This window comes from Lissotriton vulgaris, chromosome 7 (assembly GCF_964263255.1).
Source record: "Lissotriton vulgaris chromosome 7, aLisVul1.2, whole genome shotgun sequence".
NCBI lineage: Eukaryota > Metazoa > Chordata > Amphibia > Caudata > Salamandridae > Lissotriton > Lissotriton vulgaris.
Genome location: NC_141695.1, coordinates 440,896,601 through 440,908,761, shown reverse-complemented (window position 1 = coordinate 440,908,761; position 12,161 = coordinate 440,896,601).

Below are 12,161 nucleotides of genomic sequence, written 5' to 3'. Positions count from 1 at the left end.
CGCCTGGAAAGAAGCAAGAGTCGTCGTATTCCGCAAGGCTGGGAAACCACTGCGAGACCCTGCAAACTACCGCCCCATAAGTCTGCTATCTGGCCTATCAAAACTCTTCGAAAAAGTTATCCTTGCCCGTCTCGTTGACTTCGCGACAAGCAACAACCTACTTGCCAAACAACAGTTTAGGTTCCGGAAAGACCACTCAACCAATCACCAGCTCCTCAGAGTGGTGGACATCATCAGCCACGGATTCAACATCAACAAGTCTACTGGAGTAGTCTTTCTGGATGTAGCCAAAGCATTTGACCGAGTATGGCATGAGGGTCTGCTCTACAAACTTATCAAGCTCAAGTTTCCCAGCTACCTGGTCAAGTTGCTGACCAGCTACCTGACAAAACGGACCTTTCACGTGGCGGTGCGAGAAGAATGCTCATCGCCGCGCCCAATTCTAGCTGGAGTGCCTCAGGGGTCAATCCTAGGACCATTCCTCTTCAACATATTCACAAACGACATACCCACTGACCTAAAGAAGACTGATCTTGCCATTTATGCGGATGATGTTGCAGTCATCTCCCAATCCTTCAGCGACAAAGAAGTGGCGAAGAACCTGGAGACATCGCTTTGCAGACTCTCCGAATGGTACAGCGACTGGCAGATCACCCTGAACACAAGCAAAACCACAGCAACCTTATTTACCAGGAAGCTGAACAGGAAACACCTGCAGATCCTCCTCAATGGGGATGAGGTCAAATGGGAAAATAGCAGCTCCTACCTGGGGGTGACTCTGGACTTTAAACTCAGCTGGAGAAACCACATAGAGAAGACCTGCCAGAAAGCAGCATCCAAACTGGCTGCATTATACCCACTCCTGAAGTCTAAGCCGATGCCCATGCAGAGCAAGGTGTGAGTAATCACCGCAATAATTCGACCAACTATGACATACGCTTCACCAGTTTGGAGTGGCTGCCGCCCACAGCTTCGGAAGGACCTACAAATACTACAGAGCAAGGCCTTACGGATTGCAGCAGGTGCTCCCATGTTCACACGAACATCAGACCTCCACAGAGACCTAGGCATCGAGATGTTGGACGACCATCTCCTCAAACTCAACAGGACATTCTACAAAGGACTGGATCAAAAAGAAAACCCACTGATCCGGAAACTTGCAGATATCTCTACAAACCCATTTGACCGCTACCCGCGTCCCATTGAAGCGCTAACCGTGCGAAACTGAAACGGCAACGCAGCATCCAAAAACTCATCACTGCCTGAAGGCAAACGCCGGCAGTTACGCAAAACCTCACTGCTGCCCTGATGGCATAATCGCCTCGGCAAGCAACCAAAACCCGATCACTGCTAGATGGCATAATCGCCGCAGCAGGCACCCGAAAATCAAAACTATCCGAAGGTACTTGATAGACAAAGTCGATACTCTCTGAGGAAACATGCTGACAATTTTGCAAACTCAACTGACCGCTACCCGCGGCCCATCACTGAGCTGACCATGTGATACAACCTCAACTGTGACAAAGGGTCACACATCAATAAGGCAACCTAAACAGCGACTAAAAAATTCTAAATGAATATGGAGTAATGAGGCAACTGCCTCGGTATCCAAAAACCCACCACTGTCAGAAGGAATCTGACAGGAGAAGACAAGACACAGACTGGCGGCCTCTTTGTCCCCTTGCCCTGATGCCGTTTTGGTAATCTCTCTGGAGCTGCTGAACTCTGGTTGCACGGTGAGTGTATCACATGCCCCCCCTCACCCTTGCCCGGCTCCATAAGGGAATGGAACGAGGACAGGGCGGCCCAACCAAGGTTGCGGGCCACTGTGGGGGGAGGGGGGCAGCTCCTGAGTAGGCACAGGCGTCTCCGTCGGATGGCCATGGGCCCGAAAGGACTCCGGGATGCGGGTTTTATGGAAGGGGGGAGCTAGCTGTTGCGAGCACCATCACTGCCTTCGGAGGTCGGGGGAGGTGGAATTAGAGGCGCTCCCCCTTCGGTGCACGTGGCTACACTGGAGCTCCAGGCCCGGAGTCTCCAGGCAGGGTGGTGGGGAACGTTAGTGCCACGCGACCCCCTATCCCCCTTGAGGGTCCCAGGAGCAGGGAATTCGGCCTGTCATGGTGCCCTTGGAATCCCCCCCCCACCCCAGCCCTCGGCTGATCTGGTTGATGGGGGTCTTTGAGTCGCCGAGTGTTGGAAGCACTGCCAGGGTTCTGCAGCATGGGAATCCCCCTGGTGGGCCTTACCCACCACACCCGGGGGCCTGGGGGGAGGCCGCTTCCTCCCGCAGCGTGTCCCGATCTGCGTGTCCCGTGGGAGCTGCCGAGATTTGTGGAACGGTGAATGCACACCCTCCATCCCACCCCCCCCCCCCCCCCCCCCCCCCCCCACCCGACCTCCGCTTAGGGTTTGCCCACAGGGCAGGGAGGCACGGGCTTGCCCGTGATCCACATCTGGGGGGGGGGGAATTTGGGCTGCTCCATCGTGTTCTCACAGCGTCTCCTACAGGCTGCCCCGGGCATCGAGTGGTCCCAGGGGGCTGGGGTTGGGCCTGTGGGTCTCCTGCTGTTTTACAGCAACCCGCGCCCTTGCCGTCCCGGGGGCCTTGACTCACTGTGTCTGCCGTCGGCAGCAGGGTGGGGGTAGTCCTCAGCTGTGGCGGGAGGAAGAGTGGTTTGAGGAACACTGCACGTGACCTGGGGGGTGATTCCTGTGCCCCGGAGGGTACACCGAGGCGCAACTCCCCCCTCCCCATTATAAGGGCAGTCCCAGATATGGTAGCGTAGCTCGGCCATTGCCGAGGTGGCGGTCTGATTTAATGGGTTAAGAAAGCTTACATGGGACCCAGATCAGCATTCCCTCGCCCCGAGTTAGGGTCGGCTCTTAACCCCGGCCACGCGTGGACCCCTTGTTTGTGGGGAGGTGGGGGAAGGCCAACTGTGCAGCTCCCTAAGCTCTTGAGCGGGGTTTCGACATTTGGCAGTTTTAATGGAAGGTCGGAAGTTCCAGTTTCCATCTGGCTACCGTCGACCTTTCGATGCTCCTCGGGAGCGGGCGGCTGGGCAGTGCCTTCGCTGCTTGCTCTCCGCTGCGCTTCAGGGTGCAGGTTGCTCGTGGGGGAAGGGGCGGGCGAGGTCGCGTTGCTCCGCCTCCGCTTCCACAGTACAGGTCGGAGCATCGGCTTGTGGAGGGGCGAATCGTGTAGGCCTCGGCCTTCTGGGTTGTGGCGGCGAGCTGGGAGAGGGGCGGGCAGCGGGGTCTCGCTGCTCTCCTTCCGCGGCCTTTAGTACAGACCCCGCCTGCGCAGGCCTAATGTTGCGGAATGGGGGGGAATGGCAGCGTCACCATTCTTAGTTAATCGTTAATCTAAGGAGCTTATGCCACAGTTTTCCCCATTCAGCCCCCCATTTGTTTGATTGTTTCCGGTAACCCAACACCCGAGTCTTCTTACTAGCGGCAGCACTCGCCCTCTGACACCATCTCCCCAAATTAGCCCTCAGGTCATCGCATGGTTTTGGGAGGGCAGCCTCGCGCCTCGGCAATAGGTGCATTGTTGCAGCGCCTATGTCGGCGGAAACCGGGAGGCACACCTTCCAGCATAATTTATTGTGCCTCTGCCAAACCACATCATTTAATCCCCATTGTTATGCGAAATGTTGATCAATGGGTTCCGGCCCGACGGCATAGTCACGCTTGCGTGCCTGCAGGCAGCTCCGTTTTGCAGGGCAATCTCAGGGCCCGTTGCGGCGGTCAATTTACTCTCCTGGTGCCGCCGGCAGGAGTTAGGGTGCCGCTGCGAGGTTGTGCACAGGTCCTGTAGGGGGTGCAGTGCTGTCTCCTTGTGATGGCGACGGGAAGCGCGTCTGCTCGCGGGCAATGAGCAGCAGTGCTGCCTACCGGCAACCGTTGCCCATGTAGAGTGCTCCAAATTATGGAGATTTGGTCTAATTACCGGTCCATCACTGTCCGGTGAAAAAGCAGTGTCGGTGTTTCCGGGGTGAGTCTGGGAGTATTGGCTCATTGCAGGAATGTTGCAAGGGGGTATCTCCTCATATTTAGTGAATAGGGCTGCTCATGGTCATAAAGGTGTAACATGAACAGAAGCCAATATTTGTTGTTAAGTTATCACCTCTGCTTTGTGCTGCGCTAAACCGGACGCTCACCGCTTGTGCTGCGAGCAAGATGTTTGCTATTTGGCGTATGGGGCGTCCACATCATCCACATAGAGGGGTAGGCTCTACGGAGCAGGAACACTTGCAAGTGTGCGTCCTAGGCCTTGGGCATGATTGGATCCCCTCGGGTCACGCAGCCGTTCATCCTCCAGAGGTCAGAAAATGGGTACCTGGTTGTTGGGTGAACATACCCATCCATAGGTGTATGTCTGTTATAAACAAGGTGCTGGTGCCCGTAGTACTGCAATTTTGAAAGCTCCTGTTATGTCAAGGTCGGCAAGCAGTCCGTGAATTTTATAGACTGCATCGTATTTTGGGGTTGCAGTGTTTACGTAGGGATGGGTTCTTGTAAGACATCTTCCTGTTATACCCACCCCCCTTGTCAGTTCCTCCGTGGCTTGCTTTACTTTCGACCACATAGAGGATTACCAGCGACTGGTTCCCTTGTTCCATTGTTCTGCTATGCATTCTTACATGAGCTTTGTCTCTCCATGAGTGGCTGTTAGGTCCAGCTAGAAGTGTCAGGGCAGAACTTCGATCATTTCTCCCAGGGGTCGGTTTGGGAAAATATCTCAGTTCCATATTTCAATTTTATCACAACAGTTGCCTATTGATCTCTAATGTGACAGTGGGCAAGGTACTTAACCCACTGAAGTCATAACATCTCAGTGTGCCTTGTGGGTGTGGAAGGTATTTCTGTGTAGGTTTTCCGATTAAAATACTTGAGGTTGGGGCATGTCGGGCACGATCTGCCATGGTACCATCTCCCCTATATGAGCTAGTTTACAAGGCACAGTAGTATTATGCTGTTGAAATAGCTGGCATTTCCATCTCCTGAAATGGTCCGTTGTGGGTACAATTCACCTGCCTTCCTTAACATCTATCCTGTTTTCGTTCAGGCTGTATAGAGCGTTTGATGCTGGGTGGCCAAATGTTCTGTTTTTTTATGCTAGGGATTTATGAGGGTGCACATTTGTTAAATGCTTGTGCATCTACGCAGTTCTCTCTCCCTTACACACAGCACGCACAAGACATAATTTACTCAATTGTTTGAAGGGGTACCCGGCGGGGTTGCCTGGGGACTTGAATGAAGTACAAAAGGTATTGAGAGGTGTCCGGTGTAAGGACACTCGAGGGAGGATAAGTGGGGAATAACTTTCCTCCTTGGTACTTACCTCAAAGGTTTTATGTCACTTATGCATGGCATTAATTTAACAAAACCCACCATGTGCAGCACAAATTAAGTGGCACTTCATTGCTAGGGATTTATGAGGGTGCACTGGGGACTTGTGTGAAGTACAAAGGGATTGGGAGGTGCACAGTGTCCAGGACACTCCAGCATACTACAGGACTGACCTGCCTGCCTCTGACTTTATCTCACTAGAGGGAGGATGGGTAGGGATAACTTTCCTTTGTAATTACCTCATAGCTTTTCTTTCACTTACACATGGCATTAAAGTTTAAATAAAAGTAAATGCTGGGGCACGTGCAAGTACACACTCCAGGTTCTGCACAAGACATTACTATAGACTTGGGGGGCCGGACCAGACTGAGTCGCCACACCCGCTCGAGTGTTAGGGTATCGGTGATGCTTCAGGGGTTTAGCAGTTTCAGGGAGTTGCAGTCACAATAATCGCGCATAGGTACAAATGTTTTACAAGCCATGTGTGACATGTCCCTAATTTCAGTATAATAATAAGTGACGTTTCAACGAATTTATGGCCGACTGAGTTGGGCAATATATGGAGAAAGCTTATCGCACTATAGTATTATGGGGTATTGTACCTTTTGACATGTGGTTAATTACATGTATACAAGTGGCAAAATTATCGCACACATATGTTACTAGCAGGCTATGTGTATGTATCCACTTAATAGGGCTCGTCGGAGTGCATTACGTTACTAATTGCAGCTAGTAGAATTGTTTTAATCAGCTATTAGAGTTGTTTTAATCAGCTATGTTGAACCCCTTTCACCTGCTGTGCGAAATATACCCGGACAAACTAAAATTCTGACGCACAGGCAAAGCCTCTGACCTAGAGATTCTGCTAGGTGAAATCGTCAGCGCCAAATTGATGTTCAGTAGATCGTATGTTGTTGATTAATGATTGTATGTTGTTTGTTCTGGATATGCGTGTCTTTTAATGAATATTGTTTCACTCCTGAGAAACAGCGTACTAGTAATGTATCTGTATTTGTCCACATAAACAAAACAGTGTGCGTCTTTCACTTTTTCAAACTTCCTCTTCTGTGAAGGCAACACATTTTGTGGTAGTTTAACTCGTAGTGTCTGCATACACGCTCTTAAAACCCCCCACGCTACTAATTTGATAGGCATGACTGCATTTTTCCGGCAATCCCTCCACAAACTATTTTCTGAATGGAGTGTTTGGCTTTTTCCTAGGGCCTGTGTTTCAGTCCTACAAACAATCGTTTTTGCGTTAAACCTGCTGATCTAGCACGCTGCCCGTGTAAAGTACATGTAAGTGTTTTCTTTTAAATGTTAACATGGCACGCTATGGCGCGCTCATGTATTACCTTCTGTCAAGTGTTCTATTAAGCTGCACGCACTTTTGAAGAGAATGTTTCTCTTCAAAAGTGCGTCCCTCGTGTCATACTAGACACAGTTATGCCTTAACTGTATTGCAGTCAGTTTACCCTTGGACTTCGCTTTGGCAGGCTGCGCTCCTGTATTCTGCTGTCTTAACTTCAAATAAACTATTATTCAATAGTTTCAACAACTGTTTCCTGCCTCATCTCTACTTCACATTTTGGCGACAAGGACTACGGCGATCCCGGCGATTTTGACAGCATTTTACCATTTTTGCGCATTCTTTTTAAAAATACCTGTATTTAATTGTGCGCTTCGCTTCTTCACCTTCATGTTCCGCTACTGAGACTGAAAACCTTGTCATCGCACGACGCTGCACTGAGCTCTTGGGAATTTATTTACTTTTCTCATTTCTGGCAACTCAATGGTTGATTCGTCGAGCGCTTCATGACGCGTATGACGTCATCTTGCCTACGACACCACGCTCACGCTCCGGCGGCCATTTTGATTCACTCGTTTAGCTCGTTTCCATGATAACACTTCAACGAGTGATTTTCGAGTGTGTTTTTCTCAGTTTCCAACAGCGAGCGCACCGATTTGAAAAGGTATTTATTTGAAATTTACGAGACTTAAGGCTTTTGTCTATTTATTTTATCTGCATTATATACTGTAATCAGAATTTTAAAAGAACTTTACAAAGCTTCCTATTCATTATTAATTTATCCATTATGGCCACTAGTCAACAAATTGTGTACTTGAATCATTTTTTACCTAACCCTGGTAAACCTAAAGAGTCATGGAAGTTGTGGTTCATAAGTTTTGAAAATTACTTAGTGGCAATTGGAGCAGATGAATACTCTGCAAAAAGGAAGCTGGCTATTCTATATAGTCATTTGGGAACTGCTGGAAAGGAGATTTTCAACAATCTTCCATTGTCTGAACCTCCACCAGGAAATGGAGATGGATGGAATGTTTTCACAGATGCAGTTTTAAGATTGAATAAAAAATTTATTGAACAGCCCAGTGTTATGATGGAACGTTTCAACTTCATGAAAAGGAAACAACATCAAGATGAGTCTGTCGAGGACTTCATCTCCGTTTTGAGAAATTTGGCTGCAGAATTCAGGGGTGGGGAATTCCTATCTCCCGACGCCCGGTACATCTAGATTTCTTAGGAGGGCAAGAGGTTTTAATTTATATTTTGTCCAAAGGACAAGTAGACAGTTTTATGGTAATCCGATACACAGCTGTTCAACCCTGTAGGTCACAGCCAGTTAATAAGATGCTCTGAGCAGTTTATTGGCAGTTAAAGGGTGAATGCAAAAGCTGGGGCCTGCACTTTAATTTCCCCAGAACAGAACAACAAAAATGATAAAGCAGAGCTCAAAGTTGGAATTAGCTCCTGCTCGTAGCTTCCAGGCCTCATGTAAGAGGCTGCCTTATCTGCCTCTTGGCCCCTTGCTCTGACTTGAACTATATGACCCCTGCCTTGTATTCTCTGCTCCACTCCTGGGCCTCATCTTTAACTCACTTTGCTTTCCCTTCTCATGTACCCCCTCCTTTGCACTTTGCCTTTCCTGTACACCTTATGTTACACCTGGTGCCTGAACCTGCTCACCTCACCCCACCCCCTTAGCCACCCTCTCTGACATCTTTGACCCAGTCCCCTTGGCCTCCCATATCTTACACATCGAGGGCTTACATTAAAGCTCATTAGTTTCCCCATGGGCTTTCATGCAGGTCTAAGGCCACCTCCAATTCTGTCCTTGCACTAGGCCTCTCATGTCACGTTGTGCCTGCACCAGGTGCATTGTGAACACACTGCTGTAGAAACTACAGCAGCAGTGAACTTTTTGATGGGCCTCTTCAGTCTGCTGGTCCACAGACAAAGGCCCATAATGGACTTGAAAGGGTGGGTGAGTGAGTGAAAGGGTGGATGAATAGATGCATGTATGAATGAGTGAAAGGGTGGATATACAGATGCATGGATGAATACGTGCAAGAGTGGATGATAGATGCATACATTAATGAGTGAATGGATAGATGCATGTATGAATGAGTGAAAGGCTGGATGGATGGATGGATGAATGAGTGGAGCGTAAGGGTGGATTTTTAAATCCATAAATGGATGAATGAGTGAAAGGGTAGATGTATAGATGCATGGATGAATACGTGCAAGAGTGGATGATAGATGCATACATTAATGAGTGAAAGGGTGAATCGATGGATGCATGGATGAATGAGTGAAAGGCTGGATGGATAGATGGATGAATGAGTGGAGTGAAAGGGTGAATGGATAGATGGATGTATGAGTGGATGGATATAAGGATGGATGTGTGAGAATGGGAGGAAAAGAGCAAGGGTGAATTAAGAGATGGGTGAGTGGATGGATAGGTTGAAAGTGGATTGATGGGTGAAAGGATGGACGACTTACTGAAAGGGTGGATTAATGGGTGAGAGAGTAGATGAATAGATAGCTGACTGGGGGAGGGATGGATGGGTGGGTGGCTGGGTGGAAGGGTTGACGGATGGCTTGGTGGGTGGAGAGTTGAGTGTAAAGGTGGATGGAGGGTTTAGTGAAAGGGTGGATAGATATAGGAGCGAAATGGAAGATGGATGGGTGAAAGGGTGGATGGATGAGCGAAAGCATAAATGGATGAGTGAAAAGGAGGATGGATGGGGTGGATGGATGGAGGGATGAGTGAAAGGGTGTATGAATAGGAGTGAAAAGGAGGATGTGTGGGGTGAAAGGATGGATGGATGAGTGAAAGGAAGGCGGGATGGATCAGTTGGATCGATAGGTTTGGAGATGGCAGGATAGGCTTTAGCAGCTACAGTAGAGGTGGTGGAGCTCTTGATGGGCCTCTTCTGTCTGCAGCTCGGCAGACAAAGACTTGTAATTAATTTGAAAGGATGAATGGATGTGTGGGTGAAAGGATGAGTGAGTAGAAGTGTGGCTGGCAAGATGGATGAATGAGTGACCGGGATGGTGGATGGACAAAGGATGTTATAATGAAGGAAAGGGTGAATGAGTGGATGGGTTACAGGGTGTAAGGATTAGAGAGCGAAAGGATGGATGAATGTAAAGGATAAATGGATGGATTGATGGATGGGTCGAAGGGTGGGTGGAAGGATGAGTGAAAGGGAGGGTGGAAATATGAAGTGAATGAAAGGGTATATAGATGGAGTGAAAGGGAGGGTGTATGGATGAGCGAAAGGATGGATGGATGGATGGTTGAAATGGATAGGTTTGGAGATGAATGGGTAGGTTTGGATATGGATGAGTGGATCGAGAGACAGATGAACAGATGGATGAACAGATTAGTGAAAGGTAATGGATTAAAGAATGAATGGGAGCCAATGTAAAGGTGAAATGCTAGATATCAGTGGGTGAAATGATGAATGGATAGATGCTTAGATGGAAGAGGCCAGAGAGCTATTGTGGAGAGGATTCCAATTACTTTTTTTCGCTTGCTTGGTGTCATAAGAACTTTGAATCAACGTGGGGGGTATTTAAATGTTCTGGTTACTCACTTGGCCTACATTGTGCTCCTTTCTCTACCATGGGATTATCAGGTAGGCGTGGTGCTGTTTGCCAGTGAGTTCTTACTAGACAGCTAGTATTTGGTCTCATAAAGGCCACATTGCCATAGAAATTCCGGGCACTGAACAAAACTACTTTGTAAAAGAGCAGAATGCTGTCACACACAATGAAGCCAGCTCACAGATAGGAAGAGATAGCATTTCAATAAAAACAAAAGGTCTTGGTTAACTCAAATTTCATTAGGGGCTCAAATGTTAGTCACGAAAGTGCACCCATGATATATGTACTTGTATTAAAGGAGATCTACGTTTTTCATGAATTCACATGAATTTCCTTAAGTAGGCCAGAAAAACGTAGTCCTAGAAAATATTTGTGAATTGCATCTTAGCATGAGCAAATATGAATATGCCCCAGCGGAAATCTGTTGAGTGTTTACAAGTTCACTTTTTCTCCAACCACATTTTTCCCAGCCCGGGAAGAAACTTTACTTCTGCCCTCGTCAGGGGTAAATTTCCGACCTTTCTCAGTATGGGAAAAGATTAGAGAAGAGCTGGTGAAAACCTCCAAAATTCAAATCCTTCTATAGTATTAGCCTAACATAACCAGAGAGGCTATTATCAGAGCTCTTCTACAAAGAGATTGCAGCCATTATTTGACGGTGCACTACATGGCACCAAAGGGACAAGTGGATTTTGTTACAGTACAAGTAGATTTATGAAGCTACTTGTCCCATGGACAAGTACATATTTCAATAAATTCCACACCCCTGAGAATGTAATTTTGGGGCATATCTAGACACTCTTCTCAGAGACCAATTTGTCTACAACTGCTATCACAAAAAGATTCAGGAGAGTATTTTGAGTTGTCGTGACCCCACTTTAAGTGAAGTGTTAGATATGGCCAAGAGCGTTGAAAGGTCGATTGTTTCTTCGAGATACATCACTGATGGAAATCTCCTTCAACATGAAAAGGATGTACAAATTAACGCTGTTCTTCAAAAGAACTCATCATTTAAACCTTTTCAAAAGAAATGTAATTCTTATTGTTTTAGATGTGGTTCAAAAAGTCACCTTAGTAACAGTCCCACATGTCCTGCATTGGGTAAAAAGTGTACTTTTTGTAGCAAAATTGGTCACTTTAATATTGTTTGTAGAAACAGGAAAGCAGTTAGGATCAATAATCTTTCTTCTGTTGAAGATCCTCATGTAAATGTTTCTAATGTTGACATGTCTTCCTTACAATCTCCATTTGATGATCTTCATATCAATTCAATTCAAAATGTTGATTCTAACCAATCTATTCCTGAAAGAAAAATTTTATCTATTGATTTAGTTGAGCTTGATCACCATACTACACGTGTCAAAGACCCCACTTGCTGTGTAATTGTTGATAATGTAAAATTAGACATGATGGCAGATTCGGCGGCAACCGTTACCATCATCTCTGATACTTTATTTGATGAATTTTGGAGTAAGAGTGAAACTTTACGTCATCTTGACATCATTCCCAAAGCCTATAATGGGAAGAGTATTAATATGTTAGGATATTTTGTTACAAGAATTGAATTTTTGGGTAGGTTTACTACAACGAAAGTCTATATTGCAATTGATGGAAAGCTTATTGTTGGGTGGCAAGACTTGGCTAGAATGGGTTTGAAATTAGTTCCTGGTTCTGATTCACCAGTTCAAATCAATGAGACCTCAATTTTTAATGTAGTTCATGAGGAAAACCTGGAGATTCAAAACTTGATATCTGAATTTCCGGAAGTTTTCAAAGATTCTGTGGGCTACATCAAGGATTTTGAGCATCTGATCAGACTGAAACCCAATGCCATTCCTGTCTGCCATAAACTGAGGGATGTTCCTTTGAATGTAAGGGATGAGCTTAAAAA